The following is a 15,186-nucleotide window of genomic DNA, read 5'->3' on the forward strand; positions in this document are numbered from 1 at the left end:
CGTCCCTAAGCAAAACCTTAGTGGGGTCAGAAAATCCTCACTGGAAGAAAGCGGATACACAAGGCGGACGAATATGAAATAATTGAGACCACACAAAATGCATTGTATGGGGACCCACGTCTATGAGAAGAGAAACAAATTTTACTGTTCAGCGGATGACATTTTAAGTACAAACTCTGATATGCAAGGTGTCTGCAGGGAAAACAAAGGGTAGGAGATCATCTGGAGGGACAGTACAATGAGACCAGGAGTCTATAATATACATATCTATTAACTACCTGAAGTAGGTGAGAAAGAGCCCTGCTAGAGGGAAGGGAAAACATGAGTTGAAGATGTTTTTGGTTAAGCAAAAGACAGGTTTTTCAAGAAACAGGAGGAGAGATACAGGTTTTGGAAGAAATGTTTTTGCAATAGCGAAAAATGGATTTTAGGGGAGACAGAAATAATTGTTTACTATCATGGAGTTAGACCGAGAAAAACAAGCTGCTGGCACCAGGTTTTACTCGGAGTAAGAGTTACAAATAAACTAGCCAGTGGGGAGCTTTTGGCGGGCTTTCTTTGGTACTGAAATTTCTACAGGATAGCTAAAGCCAAATTTCTGTAGTAGAAAAGGAGACAAAAGTCAAAATAAAAGGAAAAGATAAATATGTCACAGCCATGTCAGAAATATAGCCAGTAATCTATGCAAGGGTCAATGATTGACTTCTCCAACGGGCCTTCTGGCAGATATTTCTTGGGAGGAAAAATTAGGCACTGCACCAGGAAAGCCAAAAGCCACGACTTGTGCGTGCTTCCTTAATAAATGGAGACATGCATCCTGCATGTCTCGACAAGTATAACTATACAATCCTCACCTATCCATGAGTAATAATTTTCAATTTGGGTTTTCTTTGTGTGTGTGTGTGTGTGTGTGTGTGTGTGTGTGTGTGTGTGTGTGTGTGTGTGTATTTAGGCTTTGGAACCACACATAGCTGCTTTGTTATGGTCTTATGTTTGGCTATGTGCTGAGGGATCACTCCTATTGGGCTCAGGGGTCACTCCTGGCAGGGATCAGGAGACCATGTGGTGTGTCAAGGATTTAACGAAGGTACAGTGTGTGCAAGGCAAGTGCCATACCTATTGTGCTATCTCTGCTGTCCCAATAATTTTCAGTCTTGATGCAATTGCCCCCATAAACTCTCCTTATGCTTTACAAGGTGACTTCTATTAAACAGCTTTAGTACTCCCACTTCGGCACTCTCTGGTTCTTTATAATAGAAGAACAAAGTTCATTGGAAAAAAAGTGACAGTGACCAATCTGAGAATCCATCTTCCAGTTATCTTTACTGTATGTGGAAAGTGAATCCAAGGTTTGCGTTAACTATGCTCCAGGAAAGCTCAGAGATTGGTCCCAGAGGGAACTTTATTTCTGCTTCATGCATAAGCTATTCTTCCTCAGAAAAGTGTGCTATACACAAAAGTTATATTTTCTTTTTTTTTTTTTTTGGTTTTTGGTTTTTGGGTCACACCTGGCATGCTCAGGGGCTACTCCTGGCTCTATGCTCAGAAATCACTCCTGGCAGGCACAGGGGACCATATGGGATACTGGGATTTGAACCACTGTCCTTCTGCATGGAAGGCAAACTCCTAACCTCCATGCTATCTCGCCGGCCCCAAAAGTTATATTTTCAAGCCATAACAAATTAAGATTGTGTACTTTTTCTACTGAATAAGCCACAGAGCAGTAAAAACTATTTCTAAAGAGAAATTATGTCTTGTATAGGGTTAGACCCTGGCATTGGAAAACAAACAAAAATTCTAAGATCTAGAGGATTTAAAATGAGCTGATTTCTAAATGAGGGAGAAACTGGGATGTATTATTGGAAATATGTAAAAGCTCTTTAGAGTGACAAAGAACTTATGATAATATTGAAAACAATGATAAAAGTGGAAGCTAAATGATAATCTATAATAGAAGACAGAAATAAGCTGCAGTCAGCATCATCACCATGTGGGGGCAGTAGATATTTGCAATTTGGAAGTCACCAACCTATTAGCTTTGAAAGCTTACAGTCGCACACATTATGAATATGGCTATAAAAAAAAAATCCCTGCTCTGTTCTCTTTTTTTGTTTGTTTTTTTTTTTTTTGTGGTTTTTGGGTCACACCCAGCAGTGCTCAGGGGTTATTCCTGGCTCCACGCTCAGAAATTGCTCCTGGCTGGCACGGGGGACCATATGGGACGCATGCATGAAAGGCAAACACCTTACCTCCATGCTATTTCTCCAGCCCCTCTGTTCTCTAATTGAGACATATTATAAGTAGAATCAAATTATTAATTTTTCTTGTCATGTGAATAGATTCATTAAAATAAGGGAGTTACAGAACTTTTCTGTGATGACTTTTCATATCACTCAACATTTACACTTCCATTCAAAACATTTCTTTAATATAAAGTACTTTATGCAAAATTTTATAACATTCTTATTAGACAGAGATTAAATATCCTATTGCTCATTTTCTTATATAGATCAAGGTTTTTCTAAACCCTTCTCCCTCAATAAAAGTTTGAATTAGTTTTTATTTAAACTTAAATACTTTCATCCTTCAAGCACTTTCTATAGATATCTCATAGAATAAATATATGTTGAACAGCAGTAGTTGATAAACTGGCTTCCCTTTTTCTTTTTATATTTATTTTTATTTATGTTGTTTGTTTGTTTGGCCACCTCTGGCCAGTGTTGGCTCAGTGTTAGCTTGGTTCTTTACTCATGAGTCATTCTTGGTGGTACTGGGCTGGGGTGCTGAGGATCAAACCCAGGTTGGCCATCTGCAAAGCAAATACCCACTCGCTGTGCTATTGCTCTTACTCCATTGCTTCCCTTTCTATATAATGATATAATTCCTGAATTTTCCCCAGTGAGAATGAGTTCCTTCTCTTATAAATTTGATGATCCTTAATGTACCTATATATTTCACTTATGTGGAGTGTAGATGAGAAAAACAAATAAACTAAGGAAAAAAACGGCCACAGAACTAACTAATCCATAGACATACTGAAAACTATGTTGGTTATCTGCAAAGAACTGTCTCAAGGTTTCCTTATGACAAATATACAAGCCATTGGCTTCATTGTCTACCAAGGAAGATGGCAACCACTGTATAAGAGACACAAGGTAATGAGAGGACACAGTTCTTTTGGTCTGAAGATTCTTTTCTTTTTTCTTTCATTTTTATATTCTGTGCTGTCTTAAAGAGAAAGATATATGGCCATTGGATATGTTCTCTTTGGGACTGTCCCTGTTTATTTAATAACTACTCATTGACTATCCCTTTTGGACATTAGGTTTCTAAGCATTGATGTGGGGAGGAAGATGAGTTTTTGGAATTGTTCGAAGAATTGGCATTCATGTGGAAATTCTTCAAAATTCTTTATTCATTCTCTTGCTGCTCAACATAGCCCTGTAAACACTTGTTTCTGGCATGCCCTTCTTTTATGAGCTACAAGATAACTCAACTTATGTATTTGTATACATATATGTATTTATGTGGGTAGTATGCAGTCTTTATGTTTACTGTAGATATCCAACAGACTGATGCAATTTTCTGTTTGTTTTTGGGTTACTCCTGGCTGCTCTCAGGAGTTACTGCTGGCTCAGAGCTCAGAAATAGCTCCTGGCAGGCACTGGTGACCATATGGGATGCCAGGATTCGAACCACTGTCTGTCCTGGATTGGCTGCTTGCAAGGCAAACACCCTACTGCTGTGCTCTCTCTTTGTTCCAATATGCACATTTTTTAACTTGCTTTCCTAACTCTTAAAGACTTGAAAGAGAAGGGTAACAGGAAGATGTTTATAAGGTGCTCAGAGACTAATGATAAAGATTTCTAAACAGATAGGTTAATGAAAAAAAAACACACAACACCAAGATTTCAAATAAAAGAGTAGAGTGATTGAATTGTACTTTGGGATGATGGATTTGCCAGTGATACAGATGGATTAGCAGAGAGAACTGGGGATCCAGCAAGAAATTAAAGTTCCCTTCCAGCCTATGATATAAGTCGTTGCAGTTCTCCAATAGCTTTTGGATCTGCATTGCATAGAATTGCACTGACCTGAATGCTCTAATTTTTATCCTGTGGCATGTATTACACAAAACTGAAACTGGAGTTGTGATTTGTATCTTTATATTATATTTTGAGCATCTCACAATGCTGACACTTTACAAGCAATTCATGGTGTGGCTTGCATTGTCAGTGATCTCTGGAACAAGATATGCTGAAGAAATAACATTCTTTTTCTTGCTCTGTTAATTTATCTCTGCCACCTCCTTCTCATCAATTTGAATTACTGAAAGTTTTCTCAGTGATTTGATCATAGAGCATGCATTTGCAAATGTATTGTTTAACTCTGGCCTATATAATGACCTTTTATGCTAAATAATCTTTTATGTTTAAGATGAAATATTTTTGTTTTGTAGTCTGACAATGTGAAGCAATATGAATTATTCATCATTATTCTTAGCTTTTGCTCAAATTGCTGTTTATAGTCCGGTATGAATAGACAATTTGGCATAATTGCTAAAAACACTCACCAATACCTTGGAATATATTTTTTAATTCAATAAAAATGTAAAATATAGGTAACATTTCAAATAGAAATTTCTGATGGGGTTCAAAAGGACATTGTTTCTAGATAGCCCTTTTCAAAACAGCACCTTTTTTCCTATCTTAGACTAAAATAGCCTAAACCTTGAAGTAGTGATCCAATGGCATATTGATCTTTGTACAAATAGTCAATGGCCCTGGGAATTCAGATCCCTCAGGCTATCTACTATATTATAAAACTAAGAAGTTAAGATATTAATAAAATGCTACAGGCATGAACAGATTTTTGTCTATGGAAGTTTTAAATCCTTTAGTGTATACACATTGCCTTAGAAATAAAGCAAGAGCATTGATAACTGACAATATTATTTTTTATCAAAGTTCCCCAAATTTTTTAAATGTTATCTTTGGACAAGCTATCCAGTTTTATTGCAAAGGGACCCAGAGCAACAGTACAGTGGGCAGGACATTTGACTTGCACAAAGCCGACATAGGTTCAATCTCTGGTACCTTTAATGGTCTTCTAAGACCACTAGAAGTGACCCCTTAGTGCAAAGTGTATAACATCTAAAACAATAACAACAAAACTATTAAAAAGGAGGGTCTTTAATTTCTCAAGGATTAGCTAATTCCTATTCATCAATAGGGTAGGACAATGGAAAGAGGAAAGAATAAAAGGGGGGAGAAAGAGAGGAAGAAGAGGAGAGGAGAAGGCAAGGACAAGATAGACTCTTTAAAAAATAAGTAAAATAAATGGTAAAATCAATCATATATATGTATATATATGTCTAGTCAACCAGTGGGTTTTTTTTATTTAAACACCATGATTACAAGGTTATTCATAATGCCTTTTTTTCCCACAGGTAACATAGTTCATGATTGAGTTGCAGTCATACATTGTACAAGAATCTTCACCAGTGTGTATTTCCTGCCATCAGTGTCAACAGTTTTCTTCTCACACTCCCTGATGCCCTCTACCCTCCCACCCATCCTCTTCTGCCTGCCTCTGGGGCAGGTGCTTTGCTTCACTTACTCTCTCTATCACTCTCTTTCTTTTTTGTTACTGTGGTTTGCACTACTGTTAATGAAGGGATGCCATGCACGTCCTTTCATTATAGACCCTTCTGTACTCTAACTGCACTTTCCACTCCTTGTGTCAAATTTTCCATGATAGATCAGTTTTTGGATATTATCCACACACTGTTTTTTATTTTCCTTATATCCCACAATAAGTTAGACAATTCTATATGGATCCCTCTTCCCCCTGGCTCATTTCACTCAACAGAATAATTTCCATTCCCATAAGGAAATTTCATGAATTCATTTTTCATAATGGCTGCATATTATTTCATTGTGTAGATATACCACAGTTTCTTTAGCCACTTATCTGTTGTCGGGCACTTGAGTTGCTTCCAGTTTATAAATATTGTAAAAGGTGCTGCGGTGAACATAAGGACACAGAGAGCATTTTTGTTTTGTGTTTTGTGTTTCTAGGGTATATTCCTAGGAATGATATTGCTGTATCATGAAGTAACTCAATCCAGGTTTGATACCTGGCACACCATATAGTCCTCCAAACCCCATCAAGAGTTATTTCTAAGAACAAAGTCAGTAAGCTTTGAGTACTATCAGCTATTTTAACCCACAAATCACATTATAAGTAGATGTATGAATAAAAGTCAATTTTGGGGGGAATTGGGCCACACCAATAGTGTTCTTGATTTTTGGCTCAGGTATTATTACAGGTGGTACATGCAAGACAAGCAAATAAATCTCTAAATTTGTTCTCTGGCTTCAAGATCTTTTAAGTATAGAATATGATGAATATCATATAGAATATATATATGAATATCATATAGAATATGATGAAATTTGATATTTACATACATGTGTATAAACTATACCAAATAAATAAGGAGCATTTTCTTCTTCTCAATGTTATTTTTAATTTATCTGAGTGAAATTTATAACATATTTCTAATTATTGCAGAAATTTCTGTCAGTATGTTTTAGTTTTGACTGCTTTGTAACTTCATATAAATGGAATAATATAATCTGTTCATTTTTGATTCTGGCATATTTTTTCATAAAACATTTTGAGGGTGATACATGTATAATAATTCTTCCTATTTTAGTATGGATTTGCCTGCTTTATCAATATAAAATTTTTCTCATAAACTAGGGCAAAATAGAAAAAAATTCTACTTTTTATGTTTTATAAAATTATTTTTATTGACTATCAGAGTTTCCAAAAATGCTGAATTTATTGTTTTTATATTTCTATTAAAAACTTATTAAAGAACTGTGATTTACAATTCTATTGATAGTTGAGGTGCAGGAGAGATAGTTTAGTAGGTATATACTTTGCATGTGATCAACTGAGGTTAGAGATTCAGCATCCCATGATGTCTCCTGAGCAACATCAAGAGTGATTCCTGAGCGCAAAGCCAGAAATAACCCAACAGTATTGCTGTGTGTGGGCCCCCAAAAAACAAACAAACAAAAAACCTCACAAAGTTATTACTAGTTGAATTTTAGGCATATATTTTAGCTCCAATTCTACCACCAGGGCCAACTCTCTTCCATAAAAGTTCTCATGTTCTTTCTAGCCCCTCAAGCCTGCCACCCAGTTCCCTACTTTACCAATATAACTAAGGCTCTTGGCTCATACTCCCCATTATTTCTTTTTCCCCCATTACTTCTTTTTCTCATCTTCTCCCTTGCCCACTTCATTTCATTCTCTGACTGTCTCCTCCCTATACTTTGGGGTCAGTCATGATCTAGGCATTCTCCTCTTTACTATACTGCATTTCCCCATCCAGTAATTGTTTTCTTATTGTTGTTGTTGTTTGTTTTTCAGCCACACCCGGTGACGCTCAGGGGTTACTCTTGGCTATGCACTCAGAAATCCCTCCTGGCTTAGGGGACCATATGGGATGCCGGGGGATCGAATCCTGGTCCATCTTAGGCTAGCGTGGGCAAGGCAGACGCCTTATGACTTGTGCCAACGCTCTGACCCCTCCATCCATTTATTCTATATAAGTGAGATAATTCCGTGTTTGTTTTTTTTTTACTCAATATATCCAGTTCCACCCAGGTTGCAGCAAATTGCACGATTTCATAGCTTCTTGTAGCTCAATAGCATTCCATTATGTATATATAACACATCTTTATAATCCACTCATTTGTTGTTGAATACTTAGGTCGATTTCATAGCTTAGCTGCAACAAATAATATATGCATATGTCCTTTTGAATGAGTGCTTTTGTGTTCTGAGGATTGATACTCCAAAGTGGAAATATTTTATAATTTATTTTATTTTTTACTAGATTTTTAAAAATTTCTTCTAGCTACTACATTTCAACATCTAAACTGAAAACTCATGTTTTTTATATTGAAGGACCACATTATATTTTATTTTACTTAATTTTATTATTTTATTTTGATTTATGGGCCATACCTGTTTCTGTATTCAAAGTATTCTCATTATTATGTGCACAGGGTCACTCTTGGCAATGCTGGGATGGGGAAAGGCCTCACAGTGTGAGCTGGAGACCCACCTAGAGCCTCTCCCAGCAAAAGAAGTGTCTTAAACTCTGTACAATCTCTCTAGACTCAGAATCCCATTATTTTGAAATAAGTAGTGATTAAAATCTTCAGCTAATTTAAAATCTTCATTAGTCGGGGCCGGAGCTGTGGCACTAGAGGTAAGATGTCCGCCTTGCAAGCACTAGCCTACGATGGACAACGGTTCGATCCCCTGGCATCCCATATGATCCCCCAAACCAGGAGCAATTTCTAAGAGCCTGAGCGTCAATGGATGTGGCCCCTAAGCAAAACAAACAAACAAACAAAAAAAAACAAAACAAAAATCTCCATTAGTGGCTATAGCATCATCTTCTAATCAGCAAACTTTAAAATAATATCTTTCCTCTCATACTATTGCTTACAAAACATTTTTACTAGCCTTTTATTTTGATTTTTTTTTTTTTTGGTTTTTGGGCCACACCCGTTTGATGCTCAGGGGTTACTCCTGGGTAAGCGCTCAGAATTGCCCCTGGCTTGGGGGACTATATGGGATGCTGGGGGATCGAACCATGGTCCCGCTGTCCTTCCTTGGCTAGCGCTTGCAAGGCAGACACCTTACTTCTAGCGCCACCTCACTGGCCCCATTAAAGTTTTTTTTGTTTGTTTGTTTTTGGCCTTTTATTTTGTTTTAATAAATATTTAAAGTTTCTAGGATCAATTTTTGAAATGGAAGTTTTAGGACTATGAACTTAATTTCTAAATATTTTGTTCAAAATCTTTTGTTTCTCTAAATTTTGGACCATATCTGTTGGTGCTCAAGTCTTACCTCGGGCATGACTCTGTGCTCAGAAATCACTAGAATGGTCTCACTCATTTATGGGTTTTAAGAAAAATGAAAGACATTCTTGCAATAATAATTTTCAGACACAAATGAGAGGAGGGCTAGAAGTTACAGCCCACCTCATGAAGCTCACCACAAATAGGGATGAGTTCAGTTAGAGAAATAACTACATTGTGAACTATCCTAACAATGAGAATGTCTGAGGGAAATAGAAAGCCTGTCAAGAGTACAGGTGGGGGTAGGGTGGGGAGGAGGAAGATTTGGGACATTGGAGATGGGAATGTTGCACTGGTGATGGGTGGTGTTCTTTACATGGCTGAAACCTAAACACAATCATGTATGTAATCAAGTTGTTTAAATAAAATATATACTAAAAATAAAAATAAAAACAAGAAACTAAAAAAAAATAGAAATCACTGTAGGTGGTGCTTAGTAGACCATATATAGTTCCAGAGATAGAACACAGTGGTTACTCTTGGCTATGCACTCAGAAATCCCTCCTGGCTTGGGGGAGCATACGAGACACTGGGGGATCAAACTGCAGACTGTCCTAGGTCATTGCATGTAAGGCAAGTGCTTGTGCCACCACTCTGGCCCCTCAGTGTACTTTCTTATGGCCACTTTTTACCTCACAATTAAAATTATATGTTGTGATGCCTTATTACATTTTTCAGTTCTATAATAAAAATAATAAATAATTCTCTCCTTAAGTTATTTTACTCTTACCTCTATACACGTAAATTTAAGGATTTTAATACCAGGCCCCAGAGCCTCATACATGAAAGATAGTCTATCTACTGATGAGTTGTTAAATCCTGATCCTGCTGATCCTGAGTACTGATTTATTCCCATTTGTTTTTTGTCTATGTGCTTTTTGTTATATTATTCACCTAATATTTTTTCTTTTGTATGTTTTTTTTTTGTAGTTTACAAAAATATGGAATGCTTCACAAATTTGCGTGTCATCCTTGCGCAGGGGCCATGCTAATCTTCTCTGTATCGTTCCAATTTTAGTATATGTGCTGCCAAAGTGAGCACTGGATGTTATTTTTTTATTTTTATTTTATTTTTTGGTTTTTGGGTCACACCCGACAGCATTCAGGGGTTACTCCTGGCTCCACGCTGAGAAATCGCTCCTGGCAGGCACAGGGGACCATATAGAATGCCGGGATTTGAACCAATGACCTTCTGCATGAAAGGCAAACGCTTTACCTCCATGCTATCTCTCCTGCCCCCAGATGTTATTTTTTTAATTAAGGATTATTTGGAAGATTTTGTGGAAAGACAAAAAGGGGAAAACATACTACCTTACATAAAATTAGAAGAGATAGTTTGGGTTTTAGGTGTTTGCCTAGTCTGCAATCTACCCTAATTCATTTCTGTCACCACACTATTCACTGAGCATCTCTAGGAATGTTTCTTGAAGTAAGTCCAAAGTAGTTGGGGATAGCCTCAAACTACTCCTCTCACACCCTCCCTGCCCCCAAAAAAACCAGATATAATTTAGTTCAAAATAAGAAAAGAACAAAACTTCAGTTTTTATTTTATTTACATGAGTGTCTCATGAGTCTTGGACATATTGAGGAATTTAAAGAAGTAAAAGTAAAACATTGATCTTCAAGGCGAGAGGAGAACACTTGTAATTTTTTTCTGCTGAAATGTTGAAAGTCTAAACCTTTTTGTTTATTGAACCAGGCAACAAATGAACCTCTGGATCAATGAAAGTACATATTCAAACTGTTTTAAACCCAAAGAAGTGAAGACATTTGGGAAATTTACTGCATTATTCTAAGAGTCCTTTGACTAAGAAAATTTTGCTTTTATCTTCAATCATCCTGGGCTATGTTTTGGCCTCATCAAATAACAAATACTATATTACATTTTTAATATGATTAAGATGAGTGTCTCATGAGTTTTGGATATGAGGAGGAATTCAAAGAAGTAAAAGTAAAACACTGATCTTTGAGGCAAAGGAGGGCACTTTTAATTAGATACTTGTCCTGCCATATAGATATATTTTTCAGGTAGATACATAACTACAAAGGTCCAGATCTGTGTCTGCTTGACAAGGTAAGCCATTTGAAAGACAAGCCAATAAAGGGCCTTATTAACAAATTTGCAGTTTGAATAATGGCTAGCTCTCATACTTGTTGGAACACACTGCCTTTGTCCAAAACAATGGCGTTCCCCAACTTCTTTTCATTAACCCCTTTGACTTGTAAAAATCCTCTTGGATAGGTACTTTTGTCTCTTACTCAACCCTTTTCCTTTTGGGTTGAATTTGAACTGATCAATAAAAAGAGGTTTTGGTTTGGTTGCCCCAGAGAGACCATGAGGTGAGAAGCCACCAGACTCCATGATTCTCTCCCTGATGCCTGACTTGGTTTATTTTATTTGATTTTTTTAATATAAAATTTTTATTTAAGCTCCATGATTACAAGCATGATTTTAGTTGGGTTTCAGTCATAAACAGAACACCCCCTTCACCAGTGCAACATTCTGACTTGGTTTATTAATTCACATGGTGACCTTGCTTCAGACCAGCTCACCAGAGGTTGGGAATATGGCATGTAGATTTATTGTACAATATTAAACGCTCATCTTTTTTGCAGACTCACAAGAAGAAACTCATATAGGAAAAGAATAGGGGAGTTGATTTTTTATACAAGAAAGGATGGCCAATAAATATTGTTTTGTACTGGACTGGTTCTCTAATATACACTCCAAGTATCTATCATGTAAGTCTAAATAACTACAGATCAAAAGTTCAGCTGACATGTTTTCTTCTCTATATAGGATTTTATCGGCAGCATAAGCTAAAGGAAAATGTAGCATTTTTCAAGTTCTCCACAATTCACGCTTAGAATTTTCCAGTTTTGAGTCCATCCTCCTGTGCTGATTTTAGAAGGTTATTATTTTTTTGTGTCTGTGATAAGCCTAACTCTGAGAAGAGGCCAAATTTTCATTCTCCAGGTAATTAATGGCGTGTTAGAAGTATTACCTGAGTTGGCAATATCTTGGTTGTTTTCAGTCTGAAATATTTATTTTACATCACAGCATGACATGTTTTGGGGAAGACTGTTCTTAACATCTTGAAGAGACCCATTTTTTTCAGTTATATGAAGGTGATATTGCAATGTTAAATAGCTAAAGGTGGTGAGGATGAAATTAAAAAGCAGTCCTTCTGAGAGATTTTTCATTGATTTCCTTGCTATCCTTTTTAGGAGCTACATTATTTGCTTGTCTTCTTTAGTTTTTGGTACAGCCATCCAAGGAAAAGACCCGGATTAAAGCTAGGAACAACAACAACCACAAAAACAAAAAAAAATTTCCAGATGACATATGGGAGCTCTGGGTGAATGGTAATTTTACTGGGATCTGAGAACTAGCAATCTGACAGGGAAAAACTCTGCTATAAATATTGAACAAAGTAGATGAAAAATCAATATTCATCCAGAATAAGCTTCATTGACCAATTACTTTAATTCCAAAAAAGTTAATGTTTATTGCAGTAGCTTCTCGATTGTTTATGGAAGTGTTAAAGGAATAATGGCCCAAAGAGAACTGTGTGCTGTGTTTTATTGTGTATCTGCAGGACAGCATTTTGGTGACAGGCTTTAGATACAAGGACCTGTCTTCGAGGCTGGTCAAGGTGGTCTCTCCTGGGATGAAACCCTGATTGATGACCAGGTTAAACCTAGTTTTCTCCTGAAATGAGATTTCTAACAGGAATTAATCATGGTCTTGTTTCCTTTGCTTTCCAAACAAGCAACTGCTTCACCCTTCCTTTACCAAAAATATATATAAAAAAAAAAAAAAACGGGTGTTTGAATTTTCTTTTATTTTTTAACTTTTATTTCTTAATTGATTGATTGGTTGTTGGGCCACACTCAGAGGTGCTCAGGGGTTACTCTTGGCTTTGCATTCAGAAATTGCCCCTGGGAGGCTGGGGGGTCTTATAGGTGCTGGGAATTGAACTGGGTCCCTCCCGGGTCGGCCGAATGCAAGGCAAATACCCCACCAATATGCTATCTCTCCTGCCTGGTTTGAATTTTTTTTTTTCTGTTTTAGACACTGCAGCAGAAAACAGAATCAGGTTCAGGCCACAATTCAATATCCCTTTCCTATACCACTGTTTGGCATTCCCCTTAGTTAATAATCAGGTGGGTTTTAGGATAACAAAGACTTGATTTTCATGGTTCTGTATATGAGGAGGATCTTAAGAATTTTGTATTTTTTATTTTGTCGGCAAAAGAAAGAGAAAAAACTTGCAGAGGCTAACTAGGAAATCCTATAGGAAGAAAAGACATTTTTGTTTTGCATAACCCAAGTGTTACAGTATTGTCAAATACACCAGTGTGAGTGAAGAAATCACAGTGTCTGAGCATAAGGAGACAATGCAGTACTTTAAAGCATGTAATAATTGGGGCCACAGGGTTCGTACAGTGGGTTTGGGTCCTTGCACTGCATGTGGCTGACCTGAATTCAATCCCAGGCACTTCAGGCTGAGCCCTGCCAGGAGTATTTTTTGAGAACAGAGCCAGAAATAATCTCTGGATATAGCCAGGTATTCCAAAACCTACTGAAATACAGTAATTGCTATAAGTCAATGGGATAGGTGTGTGTGTGTGTGTGTGTGTGTGTGTATGTGTGTGCGTGTGTGTTAAATAGTTGAAGGAATTTGTTTTCTCTGTGAAAAGGATTAACTGAAATTATTAGTTAAAGATTCTTTATCCTAAGTCTCTCACATATGTGTATGAAAGTGTTCCAATTCCCTATTCCATTTTTTAAAACTGACTTTAAATGGAATTAGTTTAGGTAATATGTTATAACAGTGTTCATATTTATGGTTTTGATGCACAATACTTTCTCACCTCACCCCCACCCAAGTGACTAAGACCCTTCGCTAATATTCCTGTTACTTCCAATTCACCTTTTCAGTCTATTGTACTTACAATTCCTCTTTCTTGGCATTGCCAGTTCTGTAATACAAATTGAATTTGTAACGGGTAAGTGGAGAATCTAGTATTAGTTCTTTCTTAAGACTTCGATCTCATACTAAAATATTTTTAAATCATATTCTAGTAAGGGCCAAAAATGTGATTTCATCTTTTCTTACACTGTACAGTATTCCATTATGTATTTATTTTTTACTTTTTCTTTTTTTTAATTTATGCACTGTAATTTACAATGCTGTCAACATTAGAAACTCAGTCATACAATATTCAACCACTAATTGTATCAACACTATTAGTATTTTCTACCCATGTTTCAGATAGCGTATGTCCCTCCACATATTCACTCCATATACTCCTAAAATGTCCTCCTTACAAGCATATTTTAAGTTTAGTTGTATTGTCTCTATTTGTCTATATATAAAAAATAGACACCTTATCTTTACAATACTTATGTGTTCAACACAACTTATTCTTGCCCTTAAGTTACCTCTAAACTGCCTTTTCTTACTCACCCCACTTTTATATCCATCCCTGACCTTTGAATCTCTATAGTATAAGACTAAGCACTTGCCCATCTTATCAACCTGCCATTCCTTTATCATGTTATTCTTTTTTTAATTTTTATTTTATTGAAACCATTATGATATACAAAGTCCTTTATAGTTGGGCTTAAGACATGCATTGCATCAGGGCCAATCCCACCACCAGTATCAATCTCACTCCACCATGTTTCCAGAGTGTATTCCATAACACCACCCCTCCACCCCACCAGCCTACCAGTAAAACAGGCCCATTTACAGTTTAGATTGTAGAGTTTGGATTTCTTGATTCCATCATTAACTTTAGCTTGTATATTTACTTCTGTCCTTTTTCTTTTATTCTCCATATTGTTTTCCTTAAGGGTTGAACCAGAGATTGTTCCTAGTATTTTTGATATGTGCCATACTCACTGATGTAAGATTATATCTCATTGTTGTCTTTATTTGGACTTTCCTAATGATAAGTGATAAGCTTTTTCCCCCCACTGTATCATGTTATTCTATATACTATATAGAAGTAAAAGCATCTGGTAGTTGTTCTTTTTTTTTAACTTACTTCATTTAACATGATATCCTTCAGCTTCATCCAATTGTCTGATTTCATTATTCCTTTTGGCTGCATAGTTTCTATTATATATACATATACACACATACACACACATATATATGTATATATATGTATATATGTATCAATCACACCTTCCTTATCCATTTATTCACCTTAGGGTATTCAT

At 36.4% G+C, this 15,186-nt stretch overlaps 1 protein-coding gene and 1 non-coding gene across 2 annotated transcripts in view; one reads left to right on the top strand and one right to left on the bottom strand.

Moving 5' to 3' along the window:
* The window catches only part of LOC126001626 (protein unc-13 homolog C-like), an 853,998-nt gene that overhangs the window by 718,340 nt on the left and 120,472 nt on the right, over positions 1-15,186 (top strand). The gene's annotated exons all lie outside the window — the stretch shown is intronic.
* On the bottom strand, positions 9,887-9,993 carry LOC126003023 (U6 spliceosomal RNA). The gene has a single exon (XR_007493568.1). It is a non-coding gene; the product is annotated as a U6 spliceosomal RNA (small nuclear RNA).

This window comes from Suncus etruscus, chromosome 2 (genome assembly GCF_024139225.1).
Source record: "Suncus etruscus isolate mSunEtr1 chromosome 2, mSunEtr1.pri.cur, whole genome shotgun sequence".
NCBI lineage: Eukaryota > Metazoa > Chordata > Mammalia > Eulipotyphla > Soricidae > Suncus > Suncus etruscus.